The sequence below is a fragment of the Acomys russatus genome, chromosome 25, assembly GCF_903995435.1.
Source record: "Acomys russatus chromosome 25, mAcoRus1.1, whole genome shotgun sequence".
Classification (NCBI taxonomy): domain Eukaryota; kingdom Metazoa; phylum Chordata; class Mammalia; order Rodentia; family Muridae; genus Acomys; species Acomys russatus.
This window is the reverse complement of record NC_067161.1, coordinates 12,795,277-12,816,241: the sequence shown is the minus strand read 5'-3', so window position 1 is coordinate 12,816,241 and position 20,965 is coordinate 12,795,277. Positions and strand designations below refer to the sequence as shown.

The following is a 20,965-nucleotide window of genomic DNA, read 5'->3' as shown; positions in this document are numbered from 1 at the left end:
CTCTAGCCTTGCAAGCAACTTGGAAGGAAGGTGAGCCTCAACATAGAAGTCTGCTGGCCCTTGGCTGCCAGAGAGGTCCTGTCACGTAACCAGCAGAAGCTACACCTCCCACAGTGGCTGCTACTCAATAAGGTGGTGTGTGCCGCATTGCTGCGTGTGTGTGTGGCTTCTGATCATCATCTTGCATTGGGCCATTAGTGGCTTAAGCCACTTACTGTGGGTATCCACTTAACTGGCTGACAAAGCTGAGACAGAGCCATTATCTTTGGGTTATGCCCTGTCCCTGAGGCCAGTGGCCCTGACAGTGGCATACACTTCTTTCTAGGGGAAGACACACACAGGCACCTTCTTTTTGCACAAGGCCAGGGCTTTTGCTATAGGGATGGTGGGGAAGTGGGTAATGCTCCGCCTCAAGGGGCTGGCAGTGTCAGGAAGAGAGGCTGGTACGGAGAGACACAGAGACTCACAGGTAGGTAAAAGTGAAGGACATAAAGTCGGTAGCGGGGTGGAGAATCTTTGCTTGGTAGTCCTCGGCACAGAGGGAAGGGGTGGGCAACCAATACAGAAACCGTAAAGTGTCCACAGGTAACACACAAAAGTTTACCTCTGGGGACTGGGAGCTGAGGAAGGACAAGGCCATGACCAGGATGTAAACTGAATAAATAAATAGGGAAAAAAGTTTACCTCTGGGGGCTGGCAAGATGGCTCGGGGGTAAAAGCATTTGCTGTGCAAGGCTGACTCTAAATCCAACCCCCGGAGCCTGCGTGGAAGAGTGAACTGACTCTAGAAAACTGTCCTCTAACCTCCACGTGCCCACCGTGGCACGCGGGCACCTGCACTACATACGCACATCTCACACACGTCATGAACGTACCATAGCAAGAATAATAAAGCTCACCTCACCTCTGACTCCCCCTCACAGTCAGCCTACAGATGCCCTAGAGATGCTCAACATGGCAGGCGAGGACCAAACAGAAAACCAGCCACTGCCTGCTATGGAGATACATGTCTAAAAGGCAGGCAACACCTGCAACACACGTAGGGATCATACCTCGAACGAAGCATAGCATGCTGGACCGGGGCACAAGAACTGTCAAGAAGGGCCTGTTGCTCACACTTAAGAGACATTAGCAGTAGCCAAACCACACCAGTGCCCATCTCTTCCCTCAAATGCGCACACAAGAGCTGCTATTGTGGCAGCACGGAGTACGGCTTCCTATTCAAGGGTCTCTGTTTCAGAACATCAAAGCATTTGCTGCAGACACTGGCATGCAGACACTAGCTGGGGCAGCCAGCAGAGTCTCTTTCCTGTTCCTCACACTGGCGAGGGTCAGGCTTGCTGGCAGTGTTCTACCACAGCTATCAAGGAGCCTGGGAGCCAGGAAGCACAGGGGACACGGCACCAGGTGCTGGGGGTGCCAGGCCAGCTGGCAGTCTGGATGGTGTCTGAAGAGACCAAAGGATTTCTCTAGCCTCTCGGCTGCCTGATGTAGCCAGGACACAATACTTGCATGGGGGGGGGGGGTGGCAGGGAGGAGCTTAACGGGCAATATGCATGCAGGATGGCCTGCTCTGCTTCACACAAACAGTTGCAAGCTGGAAAAGTAGAGCTGAGGATCCCACTGAGCAGCTGCTTCAGGTGTCGCCTGTGACTGCGGTCATGCAAAGGGCTGACAGATGGCTCTTCCAAAGAATACTGTACTGGGTCAGCAGAGGGAAGGAGGTGGCAGTGGACAAAGTGGCTGCTGATGCTGAGACGTGCTCCCAGCATGACACCAACCCCTGTGGATCACAAGGATCTCTAGAACACAGGGAGGGGCATGTCAATTAGTGGAGCAGAATCTGGCAAAGACAGCTAACCTGCTCCACTATCTCCCAACCCAAATGTCTGAAATGCACCTACTCCAAGTGGGACCAGAGAGGCTGCAAAGAGAAACCATCACAGTGTGGAAAGAGGGATAGATTGTGTAACGTGCTTTCTGTAAAATAAAAATAGCAAGAGGGGTTAAGCAGTTGCACTGGAAAACTTAGAATAAGTTGGTAAGTTAAGACCAGAGATGAAAAACTAACCCACCAAAGAAGGGCCAACTATCAACTCCAGGACAAAGGTGGACAGAAAGGTGTGGCTCACTATTTGGCACAACAGTCAATAATATTTGCACAGACACAGGAATGGAGGGATTGACAAATCAGTAACAACAATATCTGAATCACTTCTTGGTCTTTGGGCTGAAATAGAGTGTTAAAATTATACCTGTGGCATAGTTATGTTAAGATGTTGAAAACAGCATTGAGGGCTTGCTAGGGATCCTTGTCACTCCTGAGAGACAGCACACAAACAAGTCTGAAAGGGACACACAGAGAGCAAGCCATGTGCACACCTTATTAGAAATACAGATCCAGGGACTGGCAAGATGGCTCAGAGGTGCAAGCCGAGTGACCTGAGTTTGATCTCCAACACACACACACACACACACACACACACACACACACACACACACACACACACGATAGATGGTTTAGATATCACCTTGCCACAGCCTAGAATTACCTGAGGAGAGAGCCTCAGCTGAGGAACTGCCTAGATCAAGTTGGCCTGTGGACGAGTCTATGGGGACAGCTAATTGATGCAGAAGAACCAGCCCCTTGCTGGCGGCACCATTCTCTAGGCTGTGGCCCTGGACTCTCTCTACCAAGAGAGAAGAAACAAGTGAGCCTAACTCCTAGGGGTGGGGGCAGAGAAGGTGAGCTGGAAGCCATAGACAGCCATAGACAGCACAGATGCATTTACTTGCTCTCTGTTCTAGATTGTGGGTATCCTGTGACAAAAGTTTGAGCTCCTGCATTGACTTCCCCAAAATGATGGATCGTAACTTGGAGTTGTAAGTTGAATAAACTGTTTCCTCCACTGTGTTGCTTTGGTCATGATAGCTTATGATAGTCACAGACATGAAACCAAGATACCATATAAAGGCAGAAGGAAACAAAGAACTCCACAAAGCTGTCCTCTGACCTCTACATGTGTGCTGTAGTACATGCGTGCTCACATATACATCACAGGCACACACATACAAATAACAGCTGTTTTAAATGAGAAATATGGATGCAAATACCAGAATAAGTGCTGAGATAAGGGGATTTATTGGAGAGCAGCACCTTGGGTAAGCAGAGGTAAAACAAAGCACCACAGTTTTGTTTGGAATACGCTATGTGTTCCACGCACGGGCCTAACTTTTCCTTTTTGACAACCAAAAGAATAATTTTTAGGTCAGAGTACAAAGAGTCCAGAAGCCAATAAGCAGAAGATAATGTATAAACACCTTCCACACATAGCATTGTTCTCCATCTCTCCAGATGGCGCCTGTCGAAAGCAGCATCAGAGCCGAAGGTTACAGAGCCACAGAGGCTGTCATCTGGGTGGAGCAGGGACACAGCTAGAGGGCACTGGTCATCTGTGTATGTGCCGCTACTATCAGAGAGGAGGAGGCGGAAAGGGGATGAGTTAGGCTGTCAGCTCAAGGCACCGGAGAGCAAGCCCTTTCCCTCCAGGAGGAGAAGACAACCTACAAAAGTGAGTCTGATGCGCTCGGACACACCGCTGACCGCCTAGGGCTGAGGGTGGAGCACTGCACAAACCCTCAGGTGCCCAGCATCATAAAACACATTTTTTATTTAAACTCTTACAAATTTGATAAACAAGACCAGTTCTTTCAAGAAGTTTCTGCCTGTTCTGTCCAAGGGGGGCGAATAGAAACAAGCAGAGATGGACGTTGTGCTGGAAGACATGGACAGAGGGTACGCCAGAGAGCGAGGTGAACAGACAGACGGCTTGGGAGTGAGGCCACTCGGCAGGCACAGGTAGTTTCGGAAGTCCGATAGATCCTTATCGTGGGAGACTTAGATTAAGGCCACCGGGCTCAGCGGTCCTTGAGAGTGACGGGATGGAGACAACTTTCTACCCCGATGGGGAAGGCAGGACCGGACCGACACCCCATTTCCAAACAAACCTGGCAAAAATAAAACTAAGAGGCAAGCGGGGAAGAATTCCAGATAAAACCCACCCAGCAGCCTCAGGACTCTAGTGGAAACAGCTCTTTTTCGATGTCTCAGGACTCTGTTCATTAAGGGGGACCATGTTTTGGGAGTGGAAGTGGAAGCCAGACAAGACTCAGAGTGAGCAACAAGGAAATAAGGAAAAAGGCTTAGTAGCCCATGCTGGCCTCAGAACGACCTTGAACTTGCCTGCACCTCCAGAGTGTGGGGATTAAAGGCAATTAGAGACAGGCTCTCACTCTGCAACTCAGGCTGGCCCCAAACTACAGCAGCATTCCTCGTGCCTCAGTCTCCAGGCTGCTAGGATTAAAGGCTTAGCATCGCATCATATATGGAAACATTTTCTTTTAGATTCAATTAGTGATTGTCATTAAATTGGGGGGGGGTGGATAGTACTAGGGAGGGGAGAAAAGGGAGGGAAGGGAGAGACACACAGAGAGGGGGAGAGATGTGGGAATATGATCTCATAGCCCCATTTGGGTAAACACCGACCCTAGGCCACTACCAAATGGCTAATTGAGACAGTCTAAGGCCAACATGCCACACAGTGGCCCTCACATGGCAGAACTAGGTTTTTGTGGGCTCTGTGAAGGATGTGACTGGACATGCATGGTACTGGGACAGACAGCCTGCTCTCATCTTGAGTTGACATTTTCCGGAAATGAACTCTGGCTATTTCTCTCCTAGTGACACACCAAGAGGTTAAGTCAACATAGTCAGGCCCCAGGAAGGAGACATAGGGTTGACTTGCTGGTGGAGGCGGCCTGTGGGCTTAACCTGGCCTGGCCATCGAGGCTGCCTCTGACTGTGAGGATAATTTAATTAAGGAAACTGCTTTCTAGAGTGGTAGGGCTGGGAGGAGACTGAGGGACTGTAAACTGCAGCAGCGGGGAGATGCAGGCCGGGGCAGTGTCAGCCACAGGTCTGGAAACAGTTTCATGGAAGCTGCTGGGCCAGGCCGCTGTGCTAATCACTTCCTGCAGGCGGGCAGCCTCTGCTCCCTCACTAATGGGTCTTAATAAAAACTTCCAATTGGGCCAGTAAACCCCTCATTAAGCTGTTTTTAAAGCATGAATTTAAGAGCGGCAAGGGTGAAGGGTCACGTGGAGCATTTAATTCACAACGGCTGGCAGGAGGTGCTGCCATGAAGAAAAGACACAAGTGTCCTGGCCATATAAACATGCCATGTGGCCCGGGGCCTGCCAGGGGACGGCCTGACGGGAGAGAGAACTCTCTACTTGGCAAGAACAAGGCTCCCCAGATCATTAAGAGCTGCATCCACTTGGGGAAAAAAAATGCAGATATGGTGGCAAAGAAGAGAGCTCACAAGATAATCCATGGATACCATTCCTGCTGTACACCCTACAATGCTGCCTGCGCCCTCCCTACCCCCCTCCCCCGGCCCCGGGCTGCATGAGAACTATGGTTGTTGACACCTGGCCTCTCTGCCCTGTAGCTTACCCAGGGGCTTGTAGCTTCCTTGGGTTACATGCTTTAGAGCTGCCCCCACACTTCTGTCGTGTTTACAGCTAATGGATTGAGCGTGATCCAAGGCAGATGCCCAAATGCCCGGACACTGTGCCCAGGCAGCTGACACAGCAGAACTTCTGTCCTTGTCCTCAGCGGCTGAGGACAAACTAATCACTTATCAGCACGGCTTCTTACTGAAATGAAGGAACCCGGACTCATTCGAATGGTAAAGTGTCCAATTCTTATCCTGACAGTGTTGCGCTGAAACACAGAAGGCGCGGGGGTCTTCTAGAATCTTTTTCTGAGTCCCGGGGACCTTCACACCTGGGATATCCTTAGACTACTTGATGTGTGCTGGCCTGAGTGGTGGTGGGAGACCCAGGGAACACCAAAGGCTTCTAGGCCCCCGAGACTAGAGGGATCCCCTGAAGCACAGGGTTTCTCACAATGCTACACTCACACAGCAGCCTGGTCTCCCTTCCCTACAGTCACCAGAGTCAGTGTGGCCTCTGCAGACTAAAAACCAGCATCCCAAGGGGCCCAGGCAGAGAGAATGGTAGGTGCAGCTTACACTGTCTGGGCATCACTTGGAAGTCAAGGCCTAATCCCACTCATCACTACAGAAAACACAACCAAAGAACTCAAAACATGTCTTTTCGTGGTCTAAAACACCCTGGAGGCTTTCGGAGTAGGCCAGATTTCCTGACTGGAGGAGGCTGTGCTACTTGGCTGGAGTCACCGTGCCCTTCTCTCACAGTCCTGTCAGCAGGCAGCTCCTACAACAGGATAGACACCAGTTCCATTTCTCCCCATAATAGCCCTTAGAGCCAGAACAGTCCCCGAGGGTGGGACATGGGACTCCAAGACTCAGAGAGAAGGTTGCAGTCCTTTTGGTGTAAATCCTTTCACACTACACACAGAGCTCAGCATGGCCTGGAGCCTAGGGTAGACAGTGGCCATGCCAGACACAGTGGCCGAGCTGGGGACAGTGGTCATGCTGAGAGACAGTCATCAGGCTGGGGGGCAGGCACTCACACTGGGGGGCCGGCACTCACACTGGGGGGCTGGCACTCACACTGGGGGGCTGGCACTCACACTGGGGGGCTGGCACTCACACTGGGGGGCTGGCACTCACACTGGGGGGCTGGCACTCACACTGGGTACTGCGTGTGCCGGGATGGCACCTGCCAAGAGCAGCCCTGTCCTTCCGGAGACCTGAAGCCCTGCTGCTCAGCCTGGCGGGCTGCCGCAGTTTCCAAAGCACAGGATAGTGGGCGGTCCAGAAGGCCAGGTGAAGGAGCATCAGGAAGCCCAGTCCCCCTGGACAGATGTGCCCTATACCCACAGGGTATGGGATGAATTCTTTGCCAATCCAGTCTTTGGTCTTCGTGTTGCCAAGGCAAGCTGAATGCAGGAAAGAAGACAGAGCAGATGACCAACAGTGTGGGCTCCTGTGACACCTCCAGCTCACTCAACAACCATAGCTGTCTAGAAATGGGAGCACAGTGCTGGGATCATGGCAGGTGATGGAACGGAACCCAAAGTGGCCATAATTAAAGGGGGCCACTTGCAGAGACAGACAAAAAAAGAAATCAGTAACGAAAACTTTAGTATTTGGGGGAAGTGGGATCGTCTGAGGTGAAGGAAGGACTAAAAATGGGACTTTACTTCACTGACAGTGGCGATGTGTACAGAAGAGGCTAGGCCCACACATCGCTTGCCATGTGGGGTACCGCTCACCCTTGCCCAAGAAAAAGGGCGCCCGAAACCCCTTTGCTAGTTGAATGGAGGGTGTCCTCCATGAAGCCCTGCCAAAGACTCTTCTTGAGCTCGTGCCTTCCGCACTGCAGAGCTTCCAAGCACTCCAAGCATGGCCGGTGGGGCTAAGGCATGGGTGTTTGTATTGATTCCATTTTAACTAACACAAGAAATTCATGTTAAGTCAGGCATGGTGGTGCAGGCCTGTAATTGGCACTTGGGAGGCTGCAACAGGAGGATAAAGAGTTTGAAAATGGTGTGGAGGTACACAGTAAGACTCCTAACTTGAAATGATTAAATAGATACAAATACAGATATAATGCGCATGGTGAGCAGCTGCCACACACTAGACATGTGGCTCTGGAGATCGTGCATTTCAAAATGCCGTTCCCGGGGTGGGGTGGGGTGGGGGAGGTCGAGTCCTGCAGAGAATCAGCAGGCAGCCCCACTACAGCTCCTGATTCACTGAAGTCTCCTTGTAAAACAGAGATGCCTGATGCAATTAAGAGCACACAGCCAGGATGATGGGCAGTGCTCACTGTAAGATCGTCAGCTCCTGTGGGCAGCAACACAGGGCTGGAGTAGAGAAGCCTCCACAAGAGTCTTTATAGTTTTATGTGTATGGGTATTTTGCCTGGAATCCGTATCTGTGTACCATGTGTGTGCAGTGCCCATGGAGGCCAGGAGAGGGCATCGGATCCTCTGGAACTGCTGTTACTGATGGTTGTGAGCCCCCAAATGGGTGCTGGGAATTGGGTCCCAGGTACTCTCGAAGAGAAGCCAGTGTTTTTAATCATGGAACACTCACGCCAGCCCTTCTAGAAAAGTCTTAACCCAGCGCATCTGATGCCTGGTCTGCATTGCCTCCCCAAATGGGCCTTTGCTCCTTGGGATAGCAAGAGAGACGATGGAAGGCAGGCCTTTAGTGACACCATAGGCTTCTAGGTCCCTGTGCCACCAGGTAAGACAGAGCCTGCTGGGCACCAGTAGTAAAGAATGCAGATGAAAGGTGACTGGGCAGAGGTTTTTTTCCTAAGTTCCTGAAGTTACCGCCTGAAGGTCTTCCACTGTGCAGCCTCTGCAGCTCAGCTGTGCATCCAGAATTTCAGGTCCCTCTATATCTCACCCCCAACCCCCGACTATGTGCCTTGAACCCTAAGGATACCCCAGTGCCCAGATCCCAAGATGGGGCAGCCACTGCCAAGCACAGGCCTGATCGTGTCAGTCCTGTGTCACAGCCACTGCTCCAGGGAGGGCTGGCAGGGAGCGCCCAGAGTGCCTCAGACTCGATTTTACCAGTAACTGCCAGAATCCTCTGCACCAAGGAGCAGGGATCCTATCCAGATTACCGGAGCCAGGGCCTCAAGGTTTCAATATTCATAGAGAAAATAATCTTGTTGCAATTTCAGATAAGCAAAGTTCACTAAGAAAAGAGGGTTTTGTTCCCTGAAGCGCTGGAGAACACAGGGTTCTCCGGGGAACTTGGATACAAGAAACAAGGAGCAGATATGGACATGCTGGACCATTGTGTCCTGACCAGCCTCACTGGCCCTGCCATAAGCTGTGTGGGAAAGGCTCAGTCAGCACAGTCGGAACCATTTTGCTTTACACAGGTATCTGCCTACTCAGCGAACTAACAATGAGGGGAAACGTTTACAGTGGGCAGCAGACCGATGGTCTTGTGTTTGCCAGTGGATCGCCCTTTCCAGCACGCAGCGCACACCCAGTATGTGAGGCTAAGAACATAGGTCAGACGATGGCTTGGGACTCAGACCTCACGGCTGAAGCCACATAGGCTAGGCAAGATGTGGCCCAGAGACACGGACAACACGGGGAAGCTGAAGTGGGCTCAAGGTGCCTCCTATGGGGTCTTTGGGCCATAGAATTGCAGGGCAGTAAAGACCTCCTCCCCCACCCCCTCACACTCCCCTGACAGAGCATCCTAGTCTTTTGTTGCAGGACTCTAGAGTTGGGTCAATTTACAGATGTGTAAGTCCCCAGGTCTCAGCTTCCAGGCCACTTGGGGGCCACCCTCAGCCACACTCTGGTGATTGTCACCTGCTGTGGGCTGAGAGGATCCAAAGTGCTTCCCTAATCAGCACCAGTGCCCTGGACAGTGCTCTCTGCTGTGAACTCCCTTCTCCACAAGCACACCTGTGTGCAGCTCAGTGGGCCACAGGACACTCATAAGACACACACGGGGGAAGGACCTCCTGTACTTTCCCAAAGTACCTTCTCTGGCCCTCAGTAACTCCATGCTTTTATCTTATTACTTGGGACAGGGTCTCACTATGTAGCCTTGGCTGCCCTAGAATTCACTATGGAGACCAAGCTGGCCTCAGACTCACAGAGTTCTGCCTCCCAAGTGCTGGGGTTACTGGGGTGTATTACCACACCAACAATCTTCTTTTCAAGATTTACTGCCTGCAGAAGCAAGAAGACACTGGATCCCCTGGAACTAGAGTTACAGGTGGTCGTGAGCCATACAGGTGCTGGGAACCAAGCCTGGCCCCTCTACAAAAGCATTAAGTGCACCTAACCTCTGAGGCATCTCTCCAGCCCAGCAGCTCCATTATTATGGAGAGCAGTTGCTAAAGGCACCCCAGCACCTCACTGGGAAGCCCCCAGTCACGACCAACCCTAACCATCCACTTCTACCCGGAGCCAACCTGTCGAGACTCACCAGCCTGCTAGCAAACTGTAGAGCCACCCACATACCCTGAGCCAGCAGCAAGTATTTAAACGTGAGATAAGCGCCCTTGAAATGCAGAGATACATACCCCAACACACAAGGCAAGCCCGCACAGAGATTTTTCTGCATGACTGTCACTTACCAAAAGAATACCTGAAACACACATAAAAAAAAAAAAAAGGAAGATCATTAACATGTTGGCTTGGTTCTGTATGTTAAACCATTATGTTTACCCACTGAGGAAAACCCACTTGTGAGTTCAGGGTAGTGTGGGGGCAGTGTGGGGCATGGGAGGACCCGTCTCCAGGAGGACCTGCTACCAGGCATGGAGTACGCAAAGCTGGGTGAGACAGGGCCAGCAAGCAACAGATGCCCTAGAGTGAGCAGACACAAGATTTGTTTTTCCTGCCTGAAAACTGATTCTGATTGGCTGCCACTGCAAACGTTACATCCTAGGATCTGAAGCTCAAGGGTGCCTGGGTACCTTGACATAGGTCACTGGGAGAGAGGTCGAAGGAATGAGGTGGGCTCTGCTGCCGCTGTGTCCTTCACTTTGAAGTCACATTGGGAAGATGCCTGGTGCTTGGATGCTGGGACCCGAGCATCATACATGCTGGGTGTCCTGGTCTGAATGAGAACGGCCCCCATAGGCTCATATATCTGAATGCTTAGTCACTGGGGAGTGGCACTATTGGAAAGGATTACGAGGATTAGGAGGTGTTAAACGGGGTGTGGTGGCGCACGACTTAATCCCAGCAGGTGGGAGGCAGAGACAGGTGAATCTCTGAGTTAGAGGCCATGATTTCCAGGACAGCCAGGACTATACAGAGAAATCCTGTCTCAAATAAGCAAAAAAAGAGAAAAAGAAGGCGTGGCCTTGTTAGAGGAAGTGTGTCAGCGAGGTCTCTGGGGATGAGCTCTAAGGTTTCAAAACCCCATGCTAAGTCAGGCTCTCTCTCTGCCTAGGGGTCAGGACATATAGCAGCTGCTGCTCCAGTGCTAGCCTGCGTGTATGGTGAACGTGGGCTAACCTTCTGAAACTGTAAGCAAGGCCCCAATTAAATGTTTTCTCTTGTAAGAGTTGCCTTAGTCATGGTGTCTCTTCACAGCAATAGAACAGTAAGTAAGACACTAGGGCAAGCACTCTGCCACTGAGCTGCACCCCAGTGCCCCCATCCCCGATGCCATCTCTATCAAACATGGACTCCTATTGTATTGTGAAAGAAAGACAATTAGATAGAAGCCACACATGATGAGCCCTAAAATACCACACTGGGGGTGAAGCCAGACACAAAGCCACACACTAAGGGATTTTGTTCATAGGAAATGCCCCGGGGCACTTACACCATGGGTGTAAATGTAAACGCACATGCAGAAAGCAGTTACAGGTGGGGGGGATTGGGAGTGTTGAGGGGGGGGAGGAGTGAGTTGATGGGCAGAGATACAGGGATACAGGGTTCTCCTGCGATGAGAATGGTTTAGAATTTAGGGCAAGGTTTTTAGAACGCTGAGTACATAAAGCCACTGACTTGTAAAGTTTATTTTTGGTCTGTTTTATTCCATTTTGAGACAGAGTCTTGGTTTGTAGCCCAGGTTTGTTTTGAACTTGCAGTTTTCCTGCCTGAGCTGAGCCTCCCTAGTGCTGGGATTACAGGCACATACCACCATACTCAACCGGACACATTAAATAGTTAGATTTTACAGTGTATGAATTACATCTCAGTTAAGAAGAAAAACTGCATGTAACGTGTGCCAATGAAAGCAAGAGCCTGAGATCTGCCACGGGGTCTGGACTCACTGAGTAAGCTGACAGCCCGGTGGTTCTGAAACTCTATCAAGTGATCCCCCAGCCTGGCAGACACATACTGTTCTCAGATAAAATATTAATGCTTGGGGCTTGTTTCCCCACAGACGCTGGAAGCAGGGCGCATATCCCTTGAGCGTGTTACTACATGTCCACAGAGGACTACGTCAGTGGACAGCACACTTGCTAGCTCACACTCACAGCTAACCCAGGAAAGAGCCTACGTGAGAAGTTCTCTGTGAGTGACGTCTCTGAACAGAGAATGGGGAAGGGCTCGTGGGTGGGGCCGGGGAGATGGCTCAATGGGTACAAACACTTGCTCTGCAAGCATGGAGACCCCAGTCTGAATGCCTAGGACCCGAGTAAAAGCTGGGTATGGATGTACGTTTGTAACCCCAGCATTCACACGCACGCATGCACGCACGCACACATACATACACATGCGCACACACTCACATTTATACATGCACATGCAGACAGGCACCCATTCATGCACACACTCTCGCGCACACTTTCTTAAGTGCTTTTGTGGGGAATTTTCCCACAGCAAGGAGAAAATAATCAGTATAGGTACCAACCTCCTCATCCACTTCCCATGCATCCACTTGGACACTGATGGCCACATCCACAGACTTCTCCATCATGCCTTTCTGTGAGTGGTCTATAAACTCCCCGGCCTTGGTGGTCCTATAAACTCCATCAGCATCTCTAGTCCTACAGGGCACCATCAGGGCAGGGTTTGTGCCATGGCCCAGTGCAATGTCTGGCATAGGCTGGAAAGACTTCTTGGTAAGGTAAGGGTAGAGAGGTGATGTTTCAAAGTCGTCTGTCCGGCCTCAGTGTTCCCACCGGCTGCCCAGTGGTTTCTATCTCCATGTCTTCAAAACTCATATTCTCTAGGGGACATATATCTCTAAGCACAATCACAAATTTTATCCTCAAAGAGAAAAGCCAGAGTTTGGCTGGATGGTAACAGTAGGCTCTACCTAGGCCTATCTTCCTGGTAATGCGCCCCCCTGAACAAGCTCACACTGGCATGTCAGTGGCCAGGAGGTAGATAAGTGTCCAAAGGGCTAGGTGACAGGCTCTACTTACCAGATCTGTCCTACGTTGACCAGGGACATGTAGAGGACCCAGAGGGAAGCCATGAGTATCATGTTGGCACAGCCAGTCACCAGGACGAAGGATGAGAGGCCCAGCCCAAGAAGAGCAAGGAGGTCCAGGTTGAAGTTCATGTTTGACCAGTTCAACAGCCACATGATGGTTGGAGTATAGCTCCAGGCACCCCAGCCAGTGCTGCCCTGGAAATACTGCTGGACATTCTTCAGGTACAGCCTGCAGGGCAGCAGGCCCTGGTCGCCGATGAGCGCCTTGTTCTGATTGAATGCCACCAAGAAGGCCACAACTGGAAGACACACAGAGGCAGGAGGTGTGAGTAGGACTAGACCACCCCTCCATGGGCTCCAGGGATGCAAGTAGAAACTGTGTCCCTGAGGACAGGTGACACAAGCAGGAATGCCCCCCTCCCCCCGGACACAAGTGGACATGAATGAGACCAACAGCCATGGACACAAGGGGACACAGGCAAGAACAGGCCTCCGTGACTACAGGAGAAAAGGCCTTCTTGGGTTAAGAGGGTATGGAGAGGTAATGGTCCTACAGACATAAGGGCACATGAGGAGGAAAAGGCTCCACGGACATATGGTAACACGCCTGTTGCTGTGATAAACACCATAACCAAAGGTAACTTAAGAGAGGAAATGGTTTATTTCAGCTTACACTTCCAGGTCACACTCCATCACTGGGGGACGTCAGAACAAGAACTCAAGCAGAAACAGTGAAGGAATGTTGCTTACTGGCTTGCTCCTTGGCTCACACCCAGCCAGCTTTCCTATAGAGCTAGCTTTGGGATGGCACCACCCACAGTGGGCTGGGTCCTCCCACACCAACTGGCGGTCATTGTCATCAATGCCCTACCACATGGCACAGGTCGGCCTGAAGGAGCAATTCTTCATCTGAGATTCCTTCTTCCCAGGTGACTCTAGGTTGTCAAGTTGACAATGAAAACTAAGCAGGACAGGTCACAAGCAGGAAATGGTCCCATGGACTTAAGAGGACACACGCAGGAAAGGCTCTCATGGGCCACACACATATGTCACAGGAGGTAGCAAACATGATTTGTCACCTCCGCGGGTTGGATGAGAAATGTCCTCTACAGTCTCAGGTATTTGAACACTTGGTTCCCAGTTGTTGGTGCTATTTAGGGAGGTTCCTTTAGGTGGTGCAGCCTTGCTGGGGGAAAGTACACCACTGGGGACAGGTTCTGAGATGAAATGCCTCACGCCTGTTCCACTGCACTCTCTCTCTCTGCTTTCTGCCTGCCGTTGAAAATGTGAGCTCTCCATCTACAGGACAGACCTAGCCTCCCGTCGCCACACACACACACACACACACACACACACCCATGTGCAGCTCGGTCCTCGTGTGGGGCCTCTGACAGCAGGGGCGGGGGCTGCCTCTGACTCTGTTGCCTGCCTTTGGATCCCTTTCCCCTGACTGGATGGCCTTGTCTAGCCTCAGAAGAAGAAGAAGATACACGCAGTCCTACTTGATGTGCCAAGGCGGGTTGATATCCATGAGAGGTCTCCCTTTCCCGGGGAAGACAAAGAGGAGCGCATAGGGGGAGAGGAGGGGAAGGGAGAGGGCGGGACTGGGAGGAAAGAAGGGAGGAGGGGTTCCGATAGGGATGTAAAGTTAATTAATTAATAAAAAGAAAAAAGAAAATGTGAGCTCTCAGCTTCTTGCTCCTGCGGCCATGCCTGTTCTGTGCTGTCACGCCTCCCCCCCCTGCCCCTCCCCCGCACCATGATGGACTCTAACCCTCTGGAACTGTAACCCAAACTAAATTCTTCTTCCTATAAGTCACCTTGGTTACTGTGCTTCATCACAACAGAAAAGCAACTAACTATGCACCTAAACTACACACAAGCAGTGTACAGACTCTCAGGATCCTGGGGGCTTCTGGAACATGGCCTGGAGAAGGCATGTTGCATGTGCATATGTGTACTATGTCTGCTTGCTTATGTAAGCCTGTGCCTGGTTATGTGTGAGCATTTGGCATCAGGCATCATGGACTGTTCTAGTGACTTGACTACACTCTGAATGTGACTTGACTCCCTGATTTCCTCTGATGCAGGCTTATTCGTCCTTCACTGTGGCAATGTTGGAGGACCACTGAGGCATGGAGCCCAGTGGGAAGTCTCTAGACTAGCTCAGCCCCATGCCATCACTTTCGCTTCTTCTCCACAAGGGCAGCCCACCGTTCTTTAAAAGATGACTTAGCAGAGGGCCCTTACCAGAGCTACCACCATGGTGTATGTACTTTCAGCCTCCAAGACTGATCAAAATACACCTTCACCCATAGCTGGGACCATGTGAGTACAAAAAGCAAGCTAATATCAAATCCACGTGCAAAAAAGATGGCCTCAGACTTCATGCCTTACATGAAAATTAATCCAAAAGATGCACAGACTGTACATAGTACAGATTTCAAAACAAAACAAAACACCCAAACTATTAGAGGCAAATATAAAAGAATATCTAGGCTGGGCCTGGTGGCTCACGCTTGCCATCCCAGAATTCATGTGACTGAGTTTAAAAAAAAAAAAAAGGGAAGATAGGGAGGGAGGGAGCAGCCTATGTGACCTGGGTTTAACAGCAAAAGTTTTAGATAAAACACCAAATGTTTAGCCCATGGACTTCATGAAAATCGAAAATACAAAATACCTTAAAACTTGTAAAAGAAAATGAAAAGATGAGGCTCAGGTTGGAGGGAAATGTTACAGACCATGTATTTGATAAAGGGCTTGTATTAAAGAGCAGTAAGAAAGCCCGAGATGGGGTAAAAGATGTCAAGAAGTATTGAGTGAGACTTTCTGCTACACACAAACACACATGACAAACAAATACAGGAAAGTACGTGCAGTGCCACCATCACTGGGGAATGCCAATAAAAACCAGTGAGGTCTGGGCACGGCAGTGTGTGCTTGCAATCTTAGCACTCGGGAGAGGGAGGCAGGAAGAACTGTCTGCTGTTCAAGGTAATCCTCAGCTACACAGCCAGTTCAAAGCCAGCCAGGGATATACGAAACAGTCTCTCAACCAATCAGAAGGCCGAAAAGACCCACAGTACAAGTGCTCTGGAGGGTCCTGAGCTGCAAAGCTGTTGATCACATGTGCAGGGAAAGTACAAAACAACAGCACTTAGTCTGGAAGATACGCAGGGCCCTGCAGTTAAACAAAGATGGATGGAGTCTGTGTGACCCACCAGATGTTCTTGGGTATCCACCCAGGTGAACTGGGGGCTTATGCTCAACCAAAACCTCCATAATATGTTCAGAGTAGTTTGTTAGTAATTACTGAAAACTGGACACAGACAAGATGCCTCTCAAAGCAGCAATAAACTGCCCCATTCATACAGTGCCCCTCCGCAGTCCCAAAAGTAACAGCCTGACAGAACATCATCAAAGAGGACTCTTAACAACTGTGATAAGGATGCTGAAGTGTGGCTCTCCACAATGGCTTCTGCCAGGGGACACAGGTGGGGAAGGACTCAGCTGGATATGGGGAGTTTGGCCATGTTCTAGTGAGTAAGTATATGGGCAACACAAATTGGACTTGTTTTCTTCTTTCTTCCTCCTCCTCCTCTTCCTCCTCCTTTTGGGGGTGGGGAGAGGTCACAGGGTGGTGGGCAGAATTGGAAGGACTGGGAAGTGAGTGTGATCAGGGGTAATGATGTGAAGTTATTTAAAAAAGATAAATAAACCTTTAAGACAGGAGAGGAGGAGGAGGGGGAGGAGGGGGAGGAGGAGGAGTCGTCGTCATCATCGTCGTCATCATCATCGTCGTCATCGTCTACACCCTGACTGCAGACTGTAAGGTTCTGCTTTCAAGGCATCCTGGGAAAGGCAGAACCATTGACAGAGGCAGAAACAGGACTACGGTGGGCTTGGGGGTGGGGTTGAAGTGGCTGTCCACCTCCACTGGGAGAATTTCACTGTACAGTGCTGGGTTGACAGACAGCACCGTGTATCTGTCAAAACCCACATGACTACAGTAGCACACAAATATAAAACAAACAAACACAACAACCCCTCCCCCCAAAAAAACCCAACCAGGGGAGACCCCCAAGCTGTAAGGAAGAAAATGAGGAGACACCCTAGCAACTGAAAGGCACAAGAAAGGGATGAAGCACACACAAGTGACAGTCACCAAGGACCACAGCTGAGGCAGCCAAAGAGCACCGATTGCTCAGGAGCATAAACAGGTATAAACCAGACGGGACGGAGTCCTCAGCAATGCACTCGCTCAGTGAAGACACCAAGGCACACATCTTCCTCCCAGCGGAACTCCCAAGTAGTAGCTACAGATTGCTCTCCTTAATCTGGGATGGCGGCCTCTCTTCCTCTTGGGTATAAACTAGGAGACTAGCAGGGATACATGCCTGGAGACAGTATGAGTGCTGGGTGAGCGTGACAAGAAAACTCCACAGTGGTGGGAATCTTCCCCAAACCTATCACTGGAGTCTAGCCAGCAGCAGGCACTGGACGGTCCCAACTTGAGCCATGTCCTACAGAACATGTGGCCAGAACTGCTCCACATGGTCACAAGCAAAAGAGAGTCTGGAAGACACCGACTAAGGTACCAAAGAGACCCTGATGCTCTGCGGTCCCCAGGTGGGTCCTGGGCTTTGGTATATTCACAGTGTGTTGACTAAGCCAAACGCTGAATGCATTCTCTCCTATGTGGGTGACAATGATGTCACTGGACACATGCACACTGTGATGCGTGGCCGGGGTGCACAGCAGTTGACACATTAGTGCCTGTTCAACAGGGTGAGTATCCTCAGGGACCGGAGGCCACATATCAGGGTGACAAGTGAATTTTTACTTCAAGTGGCTGGGGCGGTCCCTGCAGGAAAACTGCTCTCAAGAACTGATATACCTCCGCTTCCATGGCTTTCTTGTTGCAGCCGCTCTACAAGATTGAGTGATGCACACCTGCCCTGTGTGGAGCTCATCCTTAACCATCTGCACATGGGCACACTGGGACTGCTGTGAAAGGAACCGAGCAACACCAGGTGGAGTGCATAAGCCTGCTGCTAATAAGCAGCTTCTGGGTCTAGTTTTGAGGAATCATGGGAGGGCCACACAGGGCTGTTACTCATCCACAGTTCTCTGACCAACACTTTCATTAAAACCTTTATTTATCTGTGACAGGGTCTTGCTACTATGTAGCTAAGGCGGGGCTCTGACTTTCCAGCACAGGGGTTACAGTCAGCAGGTGGTTTTGAAACAACCTGCATAAGGAAAGACCCGCGTGTCCTACTCTCCTAAAACTGAAAATCTCACAAAACACTTGGCTGTATTTAATTCCTCTTTCTACAGTAGAAGCACTTCCAACTCAAGAGTCAGGTGAAATAGCTGGCTAGCCTGTCACAGTCCAGGGAGATTGGAAACCTTTTAGAAGAAACTACATGTGGGCCATTCACAACCATGAAAACCATGACACAGGAAGATGGGGAAACTAAAAAAAAAATGTGTCTAAGCCGGGCGTGGTGGTGCACGCCTGTAATCCCAGCACTCGGGAGGCAGAGGCAGGCAATCACTGTGAGTTTGAGGCCAGCCTGGTCTACAAAGTGAGTCCAGGACAGCCAAGGCTAACACAGAGAGACCTTGTCTCGAAAAACAAAACAAAACAAAACAAAATGTGTCTACCTCAAGTATGCACGAGAGAAGGAAGGAAAGCCCATCACACAAACATACTAGGCAGCCACTAGAAATAGCTGCAGGAGTCAGGTGCTCATAACTTTTTGCCTCAGGCTGAAACTCTAGCTCCGGTACTAACCAAAGACAACACTGCTCACCTGCAAGCCTCTGAGCCTATCTGCAAAGTGTCCTCAGCACAACACCACCAGGTGCTACTGTCTTTCCAATTTTATCAGTCTTGAAGACTCTCTTCAACTTGCTGAGTGTGTCAGTACCAACTGCCAACTTTCCCATGATCCCTTGGTACTTCATGGGATAAAACAGCATGTGTCTGGGTGTCTTTTCCACTAGCTATAGGAAAAACGAGTGGAAGCCTAGGCAGACAGCCCCAGCAGGAAGTGATCATCAGTCTGTCACACAGAAGTGCACAGGAGAGCCACATGGACACATCACAAAGCCCGAGGTGACTCCTCCTAAAAATGCCCAATGTGTAGCATGCACAAGCCTGCCAGGGAACAGGACCGTCAAACATCGCCACTCCAGCCCACCCCTGCCTGGCCCTTGGGTATGATTTAGCCTTCAGTTTTGCCTCCCTTACTAAAAGGCTGGGCCACGTCCACCAGTGTTCCCAGAGTCATGGGGCCACCCCTCTAGGTAGTAGGAATTAGGGTGAAGATTTGGAACCCACAGCTAATTCCACTAGCCAGGTGTCCACAAGTTTTAAGCATGGCCTCTGGGTGATGGCCACAGGCAGGCCAGGACTAGTGTGGGTAGGACAGGCTCTCAGCCACAGTTCGGGGTTCAAGCTTCACCCTATAGTGAGTGGGCATGTCCTGGCCCACGTTTTCTGTGGGTAGGAATAACAGGCGAGGAGCTGAGCTGACAGTAAAGAAACATCAGTACCCAGTGCGGTGGCACAGGCCTTTGATCCCAGCACCCGAGAGGCAGAGGCAGGCAGAGGGAGCCCTGTGAGTTTGAGACCAGCCTGGTCTACAGAGCAAGTTCCAGGGCAGCCAGGGCTACACAGAGAAACGCTGTCTCAAAAAACAAACAACCCAGCACTTGGGAGGCAGAGGCAGGTGGATTCCTGTGAGTTCGAGGCCAGCCTGGTCTACAAAGTGAGTCCAGGATAGCCAAGGCTACACAGAGAAACCTGTCTCGAAAAAAACAAAAGAGAAAAAAAGGAAAAACAAACAACAAAAAACAAAAGCCAAGGTCGGATGGGGGAACATCAGCATGACCACCAGTTCCTCGGTTCTGCTTTGCCTGAAGTGAAGTCCACCTAAGGACTTCATGCTCAGGTAAGTGTGGGATGCTGCAGTGGACTGAGATGGTCTGCAGAGCCAGAACTTAAGCAGGACCTAGGAGCCCTTCCAGAGCTAACCTGGCTGAGCCTCGGGAACAGGTGCGCACTCACTTCTAGCCAGCCAGTGAATCTGATTAGACCCGTGGGCTCTCTGCCAGGTGCCCTTCCATGCTGGCCAGGTTGGAGCTGCTGCACCCCCTCAGGGTCCAATCAGGGGAGGGTGACAGAAGGCAAACTGGCGAGGCTGGGTCTAGACCCTCAACTCCCCTAGGCCTTCCGAACAGAATTAGGTAGCACTGCCTAGCCACTCCCAGGGATTACGCAGAGAGAGTGCAAGGGGGTGCCTTCACCTCTTACTGTGCTAAGTGGGGCCATGGAGAGGCAGGGGCTGGGTTGGGGTTCCAGGCGCACGCCCAGGGACCCGACTTAAGTTTAGGCAGCCACGGAGTAGGTGAGAAGGCGGGGTCCGGGAGCTCACAGAAGGGCAGAATGGTTCAAGTGTAGGGTCCTAGAAGCGTACAGAAAGGCTAGCGGGAGTCCGGAAGCGAGCAAGGGTTGGGACCAGGTCACAGGAGGCGGGCGGCAGCCGCTCCCACCGGACACTCACAGTAAATGAAAGCGAGGGCCTTCAGGAGCACGACTCTGGTCAGCCAGAAGGTGCCCGTGCCCAGTCGGGCTGGAGAGCCCCCGGGATCTCGAGCCGGAGAGGGTGGCGACACTGGACGCTGATCTGCATCTCCGACCTTCCTTTTCCTCAGCGACCCTTCGGGCGCAGCCATTACCAAGCGGTCTGAGCGCATGCGCACAGAGGGCGGTGCGCGTGGAGGCCCCGCCCACATGTCTGAAACACCACACCGGCTCCCCTGGACGACACACCCACCTCCAGGGCAGCCAAGGCACAAGCTCCACGCCTTCTCTGGACCTTCTAGTCTGGCTGAGCATCTCTGAGGTGGCTTCAGTAGATGCAGGGTGAAGAAGCAACGAGAAGGAGCCAGTGGACGGATGTCCGTGTCCTGGGTGCAGATTCCTCACTTTGTAGCCGGGAAGGTTAGGCCTGTGGCAGTGGCAGAGCAGGGTCTTCACCCTGCAGTTCTCGGATGCCCATCACCTAGGA

At 51.2% G+C, this 20,965-nt stretch overlaps 1 protein-coding gene across 2 annotated transcripts in view; it reads right to left on the bottom strand.

The window, feature by feature from the left end:
* Lmf1 (lipase maturation factor 1) overlaps positions 1–20,668 on the bottom strand; it is a 77,605-nt gene extending 56,937 nt beyond the window's left edge. The window contains exons 1-3 of one of the 2 annotated variants that reach the window (XM_051167583.1): positions 20,459–20,668; positions 12,874–13,183; positions 10,063–10,127 (exon numbers count right to left, since the gene is read on the bottom strand). The gene's annotated coding sequence lies outside the window, so the exon portion shown is untranslated. The remainder of the gene's footprint in view (positions 1–10,062; positions 10,128–12,873; positions 13,184–20,458) is intronic. The other variant, XM_051167582.1, reaches the window with a different exon arrangement.
* Between the last annotated feature and the right edge of the window lie 297 nt (positions 20,669–20,965).